Source organism: Gasterosteus aculeatus, chromosome Y, assembly GCF_964276395.1.
Source record: "Gasterosteus aculeatus chromosome Y, fGasAcu3.hap1.1, whole genome shotgun sequence".
NCBI lineage: Eukaryota > Metazoa > Chordata > Actinopteri > Perciformes > Gasterosteidae > Gasterosteus > Gasterosteus aculeatus.
Window position 1 is genome coordinate 18045279 of NC_135709.1, and position 13015 is coordinate 18058293.

Here is a 13015-nt window from a genome sequence, read left to right on the forward strand (position 1 = left end):
ACCGGTCCGACAGCCCGTGGGTGTCACCTCTTCACATCGTCCCCAAACCTGGTGGCGGCTGGCGCCCATGCGGCGACTACCGGCGGCTTAATGAGGCAACGACGCCTGACCGATACCCAGTCCCGAACATACAGGATTTTTCAGCACACCTGGCCGGTATGGTGATTTTCTACCATCAGGTGCCCATGCACTCACTGGACATTCCAAAAACAGCGGTGATTACACCGTTCGGTCTTTTTGAGTTCTTAAGGATGCCGTTCGGCCTTAAAAACTCAGCCCAATCTTTTCAGCGCCTCATGGACTCTGTTTTACGCGACCTGCCTTTTCTTTTTGTGTATTTGGATGACATTCTTGTAGCGAGCACGTCCAAAGCTCAGCACCTGTCGCACCTCCGAGCACTTTTCGAGCGGCTCAACCAACATGGCCTTATTGTTAATCCTGCTAAGTGCCAGTTTGGTCTCTCCACCATTGACTTCCTAGGACACAGAGTCACCAAGGACGGTGCAGTCCCGCTCCCATCAAAGGTGGAGGCGGTCACACAGTTCCCGCGCCCGCTCACCGTGAAAGCCCTGCAGGAGTTTCTTGGCATGGTGAACTTTTACCACCATTTCATCCCTCGAGCCGCTCAGTTCATGCAGCCATTGCACGAGGCCTTGAAAGGTAAGCCCACGCACGCCGTGGACTGGACTGAGGGCAGGGACAAAGCATTCGTGGACACTAAGGCAGCCCTGGCGTGGGCCACCATGCTGGCACATCCTTCAGCCACAGCCTCTGTCGCCATCACCTCGGATGCCTCGGACTACGCTGTCGGTGCCATGGGTGGTAAAACGGAGCGACTCTCCATCGACCGCCTCAAACCAGCTCATTTAGACGTTGCTAGGCCCATTGAATCGGCCCAGCCCCCACGACGCAGGCGTCCTCCAGCTCTGTGCCCACCCCCTGTGTCCCTCCCTCACTCCCACACTCAACGCCTCACGCCCGTGTCACGGTGGTACACCTGCCACGGTGGTGGCTCCTCGACCCCCTCTGAAACACAGCCGTTCTGGTCGGTTAATACAACCACCTCCCAGATGATTATTTTTCTTCTATGGTGAATTCTGGGGGGACGTGTGTAGTGAATGTGACTGCATAATTCACCTTTGTTCTCGTTTTTTTTGTACACGTAATTGCGACTGTCATTGCACTCTTTAGAGTTTGTTGTGGTAAAAATAAACGAGACACGCGCTGGTGTTCTCAACTCGCGGAATTGCCTTTTATTCCAAATGCAACTTCCACAAGTAACTAAGTAATTAACATTATCATAGAAAATATTCATATTTCATTCACAAAGAAATTGTCAAAAGATTACAATGATGTTTCCAAGGTCAAGAAGTCCTTGAAGTATTTAAAAAAATCTAAATGTAACTACACGAAAAATGAAGGACAACGGAACAATTGTCACACCATCAAAAAACCCAGAACGTCACATTTGCATTATTGCCACCGACTTCAACTCTGACCTTACATCTGATTTCAAAGCCTCAACTCCCAAAATGTCCTTTTAAAGACATTGGATCTTGGAGGAATATAGCGGTACACACACACACACACACACACACACACACACACACACACACACACGCACACGCACGCCTGCCACTGTATCCGCTGCACAGATTGTAAAGGCAGCAGCCCCTTAACACAGACAAAGGAAGGTAATTCCCTCTGCAGGACGTGAACAGAGCTGGAGCTGGAAAAGAGCAGCGCACATCAACACTCCCCTCCCCGTTTCCTCGTCTCAGCCCCGGGCCAACCAACATCACAGGAGTAAACTGACATTGTGTGTGCGTGTGTGTGTGTGTGTGTGTGTGTGTGTGTGTGTGTGTTGCTGAAATAGGCTTGAGGAAGAGAGACAGGAAAAATAAGAGAAGCGAGGGGGGAAATGAGAGAGAGAGAGTGTGTAGAGAGGGAGGAGGTAATAAACAGGATTAGTGCTTATCTTTGCAGCACTGTGTGTGTTTGTGCGTGTGCGGGAGTGTGTGTGTTTGCGCGTTACGCCAGAGGACACCGTGACTGACTCCAGCATCACCTTAGCCAGTGTGTCTCCGTCCCCAGGCATCTCTTCTTTCTTAACTCCCTCTGCTTTGTGTGTGCTGGAACACAATGTACTCTACATGACTGTGAATGTAAAAACTTGTAAATGTGTGTGTGTGTGTCTGCGGACATGCACACACACACTTTTATCAAAACACATACTTCATGTACGTGCAGTGCAGAGGTGAAAGTAGATACATGCACCCACAGCATGTGTGTTTGGTGATACAGTAAATCTGTTATGCTGTACTGATGTGTGTGTGTGTGCTGCATGTGGTGCGTGCACCTGGTTGTGCACGGTGATTGGGAATACCACTGTATAGTGCATACGTGTCTGTGTGTGTGTGTGTGTGTGTGTGTGTGTGTGTGTGTGTGTGTGTGTGTGTGCAGCTGCCTCAGTAAAAAGGGGGTGCTCACCTCCCTGTTGCCTCAGCAGTTTGTCTTTTCTGTCTGACTTGCCAATAAATCTAGCCACAGAGTGTGTGTGTGTGTTTTCATTAAATGCTCAGGAGGTGGATTTAGTTATAATGCTCGTCCAGCCATGGCGTCATTGTGTGCGATGGTGTTTCTGTGTGTAATCTCCTACCTGACCAGAGCTGAGAGGCTCCTACAGCGTCTCACTTTCACTAGATGTAGAAGGAGGAATACATTTGAATAATTAGCAGTTTGGGTTCATGGCTGATATTATGCCTCGCTGCTTTTGTAAATGAGCATCTGTGTGTGAAAAGAGTGTGTGTATGCGTCCGATGGTGTGTGCGTGTTTATGTGCATCTGTTTTTGAAGACATCTGCGGATGTCTTGGAGGACTGTTCTTGCAGCAGAACCCCCAATATTTCACTCTTCTCACCAAATATGAACGGACAGACACCGAGACGGAAACCAGCCGCGGATGTGCTTGCGTGTTTGTGTGTGGCTGCGCCTGCATACAGATGTGTGTATGCTTGTGTGTGTGATGTGTGTGAGGGCCTTATGAGAGAGGAATAGGCTAATGACCAGGTCTCCAGAGGCGGTAAGACTCCTGGAGCTATTACTGTCGGAGTTCATAATGGCCTCTGTGCTTGGCCTCTTTTACACGCCGCTTAATGGGGGATCCTCCAGTCCGCCAAGTACAACCCACCCAGAGGACACACACACCGCTGTGCGCTTTGACCCCCACACAGCGCACAAACACACACACGCACACACACACACACTCCATAAAACAAACAGAGCATCACACGTGTGATGAGGTTCATCCTCTCGTTCATGCACCTGCAGATGTACACAGTTGAGCTCATGTGTACGTTTTACAGTTTACCTTCCTCTAAAATATACACACACACACACAGTGCGTAAAGGTCACAAAAGATGGAGGTGAGACCCCCAACTCAGAGAAAACTGAGAGTGTCTGCCTGCAGTACGCAGCCAGACCATAAATCATGTCAGGCTAGTCCCACTAGTCTCAGCAGACACACACACATGCTTTTTTCACTCCCCTTCACCTTTTTTTGGAGGTTTGAGTACAAGGGATTTGGGGATCATAGGAGAGCCTCACTTTTTCCTTTTTCACCACCTCTTTCAGTACCATAGAGACAAATAAGGAAGCAGAGGGCCGCTTATCTGCGCGCATGTGTTTTTTTCTATTAGAGTGCATGCCTCCAGTTTGTATTTATGGGTACTTTTGTGTGTGTTTTCGTGTGCGTGTGTGTGTGTGTATCCTTATCACTGAGTGGATCTCAGGAAAAAAAACTTGAAGGAGACAGTTTATCTATTGAGGAAAACATCAAGGCCGGTTGGTTCTATCCGTCTGGCTTCTTAGAAATGCAAGAGGAAGAGATGAAAGGGAGGGAGAGAAATAAAAAGTGAGAAGGAGAAAGAAGATGGAGAAGGTAAATCTGCACTCGGAAGCGCAAATAGATGCAAAACAGCTGCTAAATAGCTGTAAAATGGAGCAGCTGCTCAGGAGACGTGGAGATTAAGAAAGAGAGAGACCAGGAGACAGACACAGAAGCCCAGGGGAGATACTGAAATATTAGACCAAATGAAGCAGGCTGAGTGAGCTTATGACAGATGAGTGGTAATAAACATGGTATTACCTGGTACCTCATGTTATTACCTGTTAGTGACTTTAGAAGCAGGGGGAATTATTTGTCCCTGACGGTTTAGGATGTAACATTAGCATACTCCTGATCAGAGAAGGAAGAAAAATCCCTCCGTCTTCTTTTCTTTATAATTATATATACTCTTTGTTTGAACTGCTTTGTTTACTAAGGCTGAAGTTACAATTGATATAATATAGATATATAGATGTATATATAAATAGATATGTAATGGATCAGATGATTAACCTTAAGGTTTCGCTTTTATTTTAGGCAACTTAATTAATTTTAGTACACCTCACCATGTGCCATCAATGCCATATGTGTTTTACGCAACAAAGCTCAGATAAAGTTAAAATAATTTGATTTTGTGCCACCAGAGACACGGTTACAAGCCAGCCTTTGGAAGACAGTGAAGCATTTTAAGAACCACATCATTTTTTCTCAGATGTCTCTCAGCATGACTCAAAACGCTTAATTAGAGCACGAGTGGAGCAGGTGCTCGCCCTCCCCTCCCCTACCCCGCCTCCCTCTCTCTCTCTCTCTCTCTCTGTCTCTCTGTCTCTCTCTCTGAGGACAGCTAACGCGTTGTCCTTCTCCTTCGCGCATCATCACGTCGGTGCTGGTTGTGGGGGATCACGCGGCTGCTTAAAACCACTGAGGCTCACGCGTCTAAGGATGCGCAGGACCCGCGGGGTGTCTTTTCTGCGGTGATCGGTAAGTTGTGTGTTTCGTGTAGTTTATCGGTGGTTGCTTTGTTGTGCGGAACGATAAGGTCATTCAGTGATGCGTAGGCGATCTGCTTTTAAAGTTACCTCGCGGTTGGTTTGTTAGATTGTGACAGTATTATAGCTTGGAGGGAGTTGAGAGGAGACCGCCTTAAGACGCTTTCATCTCCTTTTAACTGACAATATTTAATGATCTTAGATTTGGTGCTCAGGCAGCAGTTTCGGGTTGAGCTGTCGGCAGTCACTTTTGGAGGAGGGGAAATTCCACTTTTCTTTTCGAGTCTATTTTTAGATAAACTGCTGAACACTACAACAGCCAAAGTCTGAAGTGTGTAATTAAATCAACCGACAATACTGCATGTAAAGAGACAAACTGGTTCAGCTTGACGAACAATGTCAAGCCAAGAGGAGTAAGCAACTTCTGGTCATTTATTTTCAGAATAAAGTGTTAATTGCGGTCACAATGATTCATAGCTGGACCAAATTCCATTTTGAAAAGAATAATTCAAGCACAATATAATTTTGCGTAATCCGTTTATTTAATACGTCCACGTAGAACAGTCTATGTTGACGTCAGGGACGTGCTCTTATTCTGAAACCAGAAACAATCACTTCCTGTTTGTTCCCTTAAGCACGGACGTCTTGACGCAGCCGCAGAGGGCGAAGCGCGTTAAGGTGATTCGTTGTATGTCATCTTTCTCGTCCGACTTGTCCGCGGTTACATATGGGGCGCCGTTTGTAAAATGTTGCACGTTCTAAAATCCTGCGCAGTTTTTCCACATTTAGCATTATCATATGAAAAAAAGCACGACAATATTCACATGTCACTTTTTCAAACATTTAGAGAGAAATTCATGTACATTCATGCCATAACTTTTCTAAGGATAATGTTTTGGCAGTAACACGTTGTTAAATAAAAAAGGTATTGGAAAAGTTGTTGCATGAATGTACATGAATTTCTCTCTGAATGTTTGAAAAAGTGACATGTGAATATTGTCGTGCTTTTTTGTTTAGAACGTGCAACATTTTACAAACGGCGCCCCATAGTTACACACCGCTCCTTTTTTGCTCCCAGTGAACCAAACTGGCCAGAAAGACTTGAAACGCCCAGTCACCTTGTAATGGTTTGTCTGGCGGCACCCAGGGGAGTTTGGGAGTCGCTCTTTAATCCGGGACCTTTGACAGCGACGGTATTGTTTGGCTCAGATGCCGCCGGGCGCATTAGCCGCAGTCAAGCGGATCAAGTCGCTTTTGTGTGTGTACACAGCCTGCAGGTGGAGTTCAACAAACACACACGCACACACACGCGCGCGCGCTCTATGCGCCAAGTGCCGCTCCTGACCCGCCGCAGACCAGCTACTCAGCAGGGGTTACTGAGTAAACCTCCAATCCCTTTAATTAGCTACCTCCTCCTCATGTGGATACTATAAACTCGGGTCATAGCCTCCGTGGCTTCAGCTTAACCCCTGTGTTTTATTTTTAAAATGTATTTTAACTTATTAAACCATTTGATTGTCGGTTTAGTTTATTGTTCGAAGTTAATGAACATGAATCACGATCATATTTTTGTTTCTGGAAGGCCAGAAACAAACCGCCGTTTGGGCATTAGAGCCAAAGCTCGTAGTCCATTGACAGGGGATTAAAAGGCTACTGATTGGTTAATCACATATATTATGGTAATTTATTAAGATTTGCTACTTTTCTTGTATATTGTATATACCCATGGTTATTGACCATAGATCAGACTAAACAAAACAAGTAAAGATGTCCCCTTGTTACTTGAATGATGAATCCTTCCTTTATATCTACATTCCTTAGTAGAACAATTGATTAAGTGGTTTATTGAGAAGATAGTACTTTACAGTTGGGAAATTGTTCATTTATTTTTATCCCCATAGCAGTTTAAGGGCTTGTGGAGGTTCAAATATCGTTCCTGTCAGTGATCGGTTTAGGAGTCAGTCAATGTCACCATAAGGGCCTTTTCAAAAACAGTTTTCATTGTAAACATAGTTAAAAAACAGCCTTCATTTACTTAAATATATAGTTTCATATTGCATTATATATATAATAAGGCGATCGTTTGCTACTTGGTTGTGAAATTTAAAAAATGATCTCCTAAAGTGTTTCTAATTACCAACAACACATGACCTGTAGTATGAATCTGCAGCGGTGGTGGAACACAACGTGCAAACACAAAGCACATTGTGTTGTTACAGGAGCGATAGCGTTGGCGGTCCCGTAGCCTTTACACGCATCGACAGACGACGCAGGTGATGAAAGGAATAAATCAACTGCCAAGGCTGCTATACCTCATTGCTCCTGTTGAATCTATACTCTGGTAATTTACAGAGAATTAATGCAAGAAATCAAAATCTGTAAGCTTGATTTCTTAAGAGACAACAGTACCAGTTCCTCTACAATTTGCGGACCCAAACCTCTCTTCGAATGCATCATTGTTTACGGTGGATGTTTCGCGGCGCACGCCTCAATTACACCCTGCACGTTATACTTACCAAACACCTTCCCAATGGGCCCATCTACGTGCATCTGCTGGCCTGTTTGTCTTTGCACACCTTTGTGCAACAAGTGTGCGTCTGCGTGTGTCCTTCTCTCACACACACACCCTCCCCTCCTATGTTTGTTCAGATGGTTGAGGTCTAGCCGCCGCGGTCGGCACCTGGTAAGCAGAGCCGACCGCGGGCCAGAGGAGGGGGAACTGTGGTTGTCAACTGTCTGACATGACCCTCTGTGTACACCATCAGTGCTGAACACACACACACACACACACACACACTCATTCACTCACACAACCTGCGGACGAGAGTCAGACGCAGGCAGGAGCCGGAAACAAGAACGGAGACAAAGGGAAGACCGGTTTGCCTCGGTTTGTTTAATCTTTTGGCATCGTCTCCGTGACCGAGAGGTGAGATTGAGCAAAGCGCTGCAGGAGAGAACCGTGACCCGGAGGAGAGAAACGTCAATGCAGTGATGGGCGACGCTGTCGAGTTACGCTGAAAAAGACAGTGAGGAGGTAATGACCAGACAAATGAAAGATATTGAGGAAAAGTGTAAGGGTCCAAAAACAGCTTTTATTTATATCTTCTTTCTATATCTGACCTGATGCTTGTAGACGAGTAGCCCGGTTGGAGACATTGAAAAAGGGGTCACTGAAAGACAACAAGCAGCCAGGAGGAGGTGCGAGTGAAGGGAGTTCAAGGGAGGAGAGAACGAAACACAACACAACAGGAGGAGGAGGAGCCATCCCGTTTTTGATGGAGCATAAACGCGTGCTGGCCGCTTGGTCCCGAGAGGGGTCACATGCACATGTTTTGTGACGCACAATCTTGATCAATGTGCCCGTCATTGCACGTGTGTTTTTGTTGTTTAAAGTAATTTTCATGCCTGTTTCTGTGTTTGAGAGTGTGTGAGATGCGAGAGTGTGCTCGTTGTTTATGGATCGTAAGGAAGTGTTAAGTGTTTCGGTGCGAGCTGCAGAGTGACCGGAGCTTGTAAAGCCATTTTGCGGCCCCTGGAGTAACCCTGAAGACTGCTGTGTCGACGCCACTCTGACTGCTATTACAGACAAGTTTAAGAGGCTGTAAAACTTTTGGCTACGTCTTCTCCACCCCTCGTTCTCTCCATCTTGGAGCGCGTGTGCTTGTCAAAGGAATTTAAAAGAAAGTCTGCCAGCTATTGTAACAGCAACAACAACAGTAGCTGTTGTTGCGATTAGTATCAGCAGTAGGAGTCCAAAAATAATATAATAAAACTTAAATAGAGCATGTTTTGCATTAAGAGAACTTGTGTGTGTGTGTGTGTGTGTGTGTGTGTGTGTGTGATTTCATGCCAACATTGTTGGCATAATGTTGGGTAGCTGTTCGTAAACATAATTTAGGATAGTCATGTTGATGTCTAACACAATAGCCAACACAAGAACGCACACACACACACACACACACACACACACACACACACACAGACATGCCAACCTGATGAGTGTTAATGAGTAGGTAGTGTGCTGCAACCTCCTCTTCTGTACTAATGACCCGCCTCTTAAAACACACACACAGACACACACACACACACATGTGATTTTTTTAATGAGGTGATGGGGCAGAGCAGGTCTCCCCCCCCCCTGCTGTCCTCACAGTCCCCTTGTGTAGTCGGTGTTTGTCTGTTTTTGTGTGCGTTTGAGAAAGAGAGAGTGAAAGTGAGAGAGCGAGAGACACAAAAAAAGTGTCAAAGACACAAGCCTCAGCATGTCCTATATCAATTACACCATGCAGAGCACAGTGCGTTTGTGAGTGTGTTAGTGTGTGAATGTAGTCACACCCGGATTTACATTTTGGCAAAGCTGGTAGTTTCATTAGTTTCTGGCGTACGTAGGAATATTTTTAGTTACGGCAGGTTGGTGGCACTTTTTAACAGGATGGTCAGTTGGCCCTTTGTAAAATACAGTTTGTATAGAAAATTTGATGAATTAAAAGGAAATATGGGGCAGACAATAACGGTTGCCAGTGGATGAGTGGTTTTGAATTAATTGTACTCCTGACTTTGGCTAAAAGCCAAAATGCATGATATATATGTAGCCCTGTGGGAAAAGTGTGTGGGGTCGGAGATGATGGTGTTTTGTGGATGTTTACCCTTGTGACGTAACTAATGTATCCTGTTTGTTTAAAAAATTGTATTGGTGGAGAGGTACGATAGCCCCAAAAAAGGGGAGGGGAAGTGACGTGGAAGAGAGGTTCCGGACGAGAGAGAAAGACGCGGGACGGGATAAAAAGGGAGAGTTTGGGGGAAAGAGCGAAAAAGGACGAGTTCGAGGGAGCGGAGGAAAGAGGGGAGAGAGAGAGAGAGAGTGGACGAGTAGTCAACCCGGTGACGGAGTCCACGATCAGTCCCTGGACGCGGATAACTAATCCCAGCGGTGGACCGCAGGGACGACACCCCAAGTCCCGCCTCGCAAACCCCGCCAGCGAGTAGCCAACCCGGCGACTCCGTCCGTATCTGTTCCCGGACTTGGATCACCCAACCCCGCGAGAAAAGACGCGGGACGACGGCCCCACGCCCACCTCGCCAACACCGTGAGGACGACGAGGGGTGTGTGTTTGTTTTATTACTGTATTTGGTGTCGGGCTGTTTGATGTGTGTTGACAGTTTAAATATATGGTTAGCAGATTGTAGTCACCTAGCATTAATTAAAGAGAAACAGTTAAGAATTCGGGCAGCGCACTCCACTCAAATAGCCAGGACGGCTAGGGGGCGCTACATATATTTAAGCTATAGATATAATGAATTGATAATCAATTAATGCTAAGATGCTGAACTATGGTGTTTATTTCATGTTGCATTTTATTATGTTTGTAACTGCAACATGCTTGCATTAGTATGCTGACAAGTTAAATGTCACATTTTAGCCTGAACATCAGTAGCTTATGCTAACACAGTTAGCTCAAACCACAGCCACGGCTGTAAATTGGGAGTTAAGCCTAAACAACGTCAAATTTTATGTAAAACCTTCCACACATTTTATTTGCAGGACGTCACATGTTGTTGCTTTCGTGTCTACTAGCACTTGCACGCTGACCTAAGTGGGACTGTGTGTGTTTGTTTGACATCTTAGACGGATATTAAAACTTACCAGGATCTCTGCGAGTGTGTTTGCTAAAACTGAAACATTTCCAACTGGAGTTTTTTTTTTTGCTGACCTTGTGCTTTATAACATCTGTCCAACATTTCACTCCTTTGCATTGACTTTGCATACAGTCATCCTCTAAAGTTAGCCTCGCTCGGCCTGAACACACCTCTTGCTACTCTTTTGGGGTTAATGCTAAAATGCTATTTGTTGCTATTTTGTTAGCAACATTATACTGTTATATTTGTTGTGCTTACAGATGCTAACAGTAGTTATGCTAACACTAGCTGCTAGCCTAAAGCACAGATAAGCTGAAGCAGGTGAAAATTAAGTCTGATAAGTCTGAGACGTCCTATAAACGACAACATGGTCCTCGGCCCAGACGTTCATATTTTCGCACGGTAGCATCGCGTAGTCTTCCATTGGGCATCGAGCATTAGCGCCTTGTTGGGCTGCTAGCGCGACCATTTTAGTTGTGTTTAATCACTCAGTTGGGACATTAAAAAAAAGACTCCTAAAGGGAGTTAAATGTCTTAATTTGTATTTAGGGCTGTTGTGTGCTTTGCCATCCATCCTCCCGCTGTCCTGCGCCGCAGATGTCAGAGGTGAAGGGTCAAAGGTCACTGTCAGCAACCTCCCCTCCCCCCCACCCTCACCCCTGTCCCCGAAGCAGACAGAGCTGACTAGCGGGGAGACAGAATGATGGATGTGTGAAGGGACCGTGGTCCCGGAACAGTCGCAATTGCGTGTACAACAAAACAAGAACAAAGGTGAATTATGCAGTCACATTCACTACAGATGGAGGGTTAACGCTACACTGTCGCCACACACACACACACACACACACACACACACACCACACACACACACACACACACACACACACACACACACACCACACACACACACACACACACACACCACACACAAACCACACACCCACCCTCCCCGTCATCACCCTAAACCCTCCTTCTCCTCTTTCTGCTCCCCCCCTCTGACCCACCAACCAACCCTCACCGCACGGCGAGTGTGAGCCAAAAGGAAACGGGATGAAGAATGAAGGGAGAGAAGAAAACGACAGTGAGCACAGTGAGAGAGAGGAGGGACGGCCGAGCAGAGAACATGGAAAAATAGAAAGGAGCGACAGAGACAAGAGAACAGAGGAGGTAGGATGGTAGGGGTGATAGAGGGAGGGGAAGGAGGAGTGGAGGGGGGAGGCGGGACCACGTAGCAGCTGCAAGGCTGAGAGGGAGAGAGAAAGAGTCTCACAGAGGAGTAGAAAGACAGCGAGCAAGAGGAGAGCGGTGAGCGGGAGGGTGAGTGTGTCTGTTTTCTTGTTTGAATTATGCTCATATGCAAATGTTAGTATGTTTGTGTTTGTGAAAACGGCACGGGTAAATATCAGAGGAATAGCCCGTGACAAAAGATTGTAGAAAAAAGGAAGAAAGAAGGCACAAAACAAAAAGAGATTATGTCTATTGGCTTTTGTTAAATAAGCAGAGAGAGAGAGACGGGGGAAGGAAATAGTGTGTAGAGCGGAAGGAAGGAGAGAAAGAGTCGATAGAAACTGTCTATTCATCTCTCCCTTGACTGCTGGGCTCAGCAGGGACACAGACACACACGCACACCACACAAACACACGCACACACACACACACATACACACACAACAAACACACGCACACACACACGCAAACACACGCACACACAAACGCACGCACACACACACACACACACACAAACGCACAGACACACAGACACACACACACACACACACACACACCGCTGTCAAGATCTGAGCTTTTACTCTCTTTATCATTCTTTCCTTTTCTGCCTTTCTGCTCTATTGGCATGACATGCAAATACACAGGTGTAGCCAAAAAATAAAGAAAAATGGTGAACCACGTACATGAGAGTGTACTAAAAGAGAGTGATGTTGCAGAAGATGCCTTGCTAAACTTGTATTTTGCCTCTGGTGAGAGATGCTAAACGACTGTACTCTGAGAAACAGCAACAGTTCTCAGCAAGTGACTCTGCTTCGGTTTGGAGAGGCCTCAAACACCTCACCAACTACAAGCCAAAAACCCCCCACTCCATGAATGACCTCCGCCTGGCAGACGAGCTGAATGAGTTCTACTGCAGATTTGAAAGACAATGTCCTGATCCCATCCCCCACCCCTCCCTCCCCCAGCCCATCAGGTGATCACGCCTCTTCATCTATATCACCTTCCCCTCCCCCACCAGCAGGGGACGTTAACCGGCTCTTTAGAAGACTAAATCCCCGTAAGGCAGCCGGTCCGGACTCAGTCTCCCCTCACACCCTGAAGCATTGTGCTGACCAGCTGTCTCCGTTGTTCACTGACACCTCCCTGGAGACATGCCACGTACCAGACTGCTTCAAGGCCTCTGTTGTGTTCAAAAATGAAGAAAGGCCGGACGGACAGAGGTCATCGCTGATCAAAAGGTTAAAATCAAATGTATTTAATAAAGGAGATGGCGTTG

At 46.3% G+C, this 13015-nt stretch overlaps 1 protein-coding gene across 13 annotated transcripts in view; it reads left to right on the forward strand.

The window, feature by feature from the left end:
• LOC120812590 (genetic suppressor element 1-like) overlaps positions 1-13015 on the forward strand; it is a 55611-nt gene that overhangs the window by 11687 nt on the left and 30909 nt on the right. For 3 of the 13 annotated variants that reach the window (XM_040168714.2, XM_078097670.1, XM_078097673.1), the window contains exon 1: positions 11555-11830. The exons of 4 other annotated variants lie outside the window; for them this stretch is intronic. The gene's annotated coding sequence lies outside the window, so the exon portion shown is untranslated. Of the gene's footprint in view, positions 1-4709; positions 4869-9803; positions 9980-11554; positions 11831-13015 lie in introns of those variants that run through there. 6 more of the 13 variants (XM_078097669.1, XM_078097675.1, XM_040168713.2 and 3 more) reach the window with 6 other exon arrangements.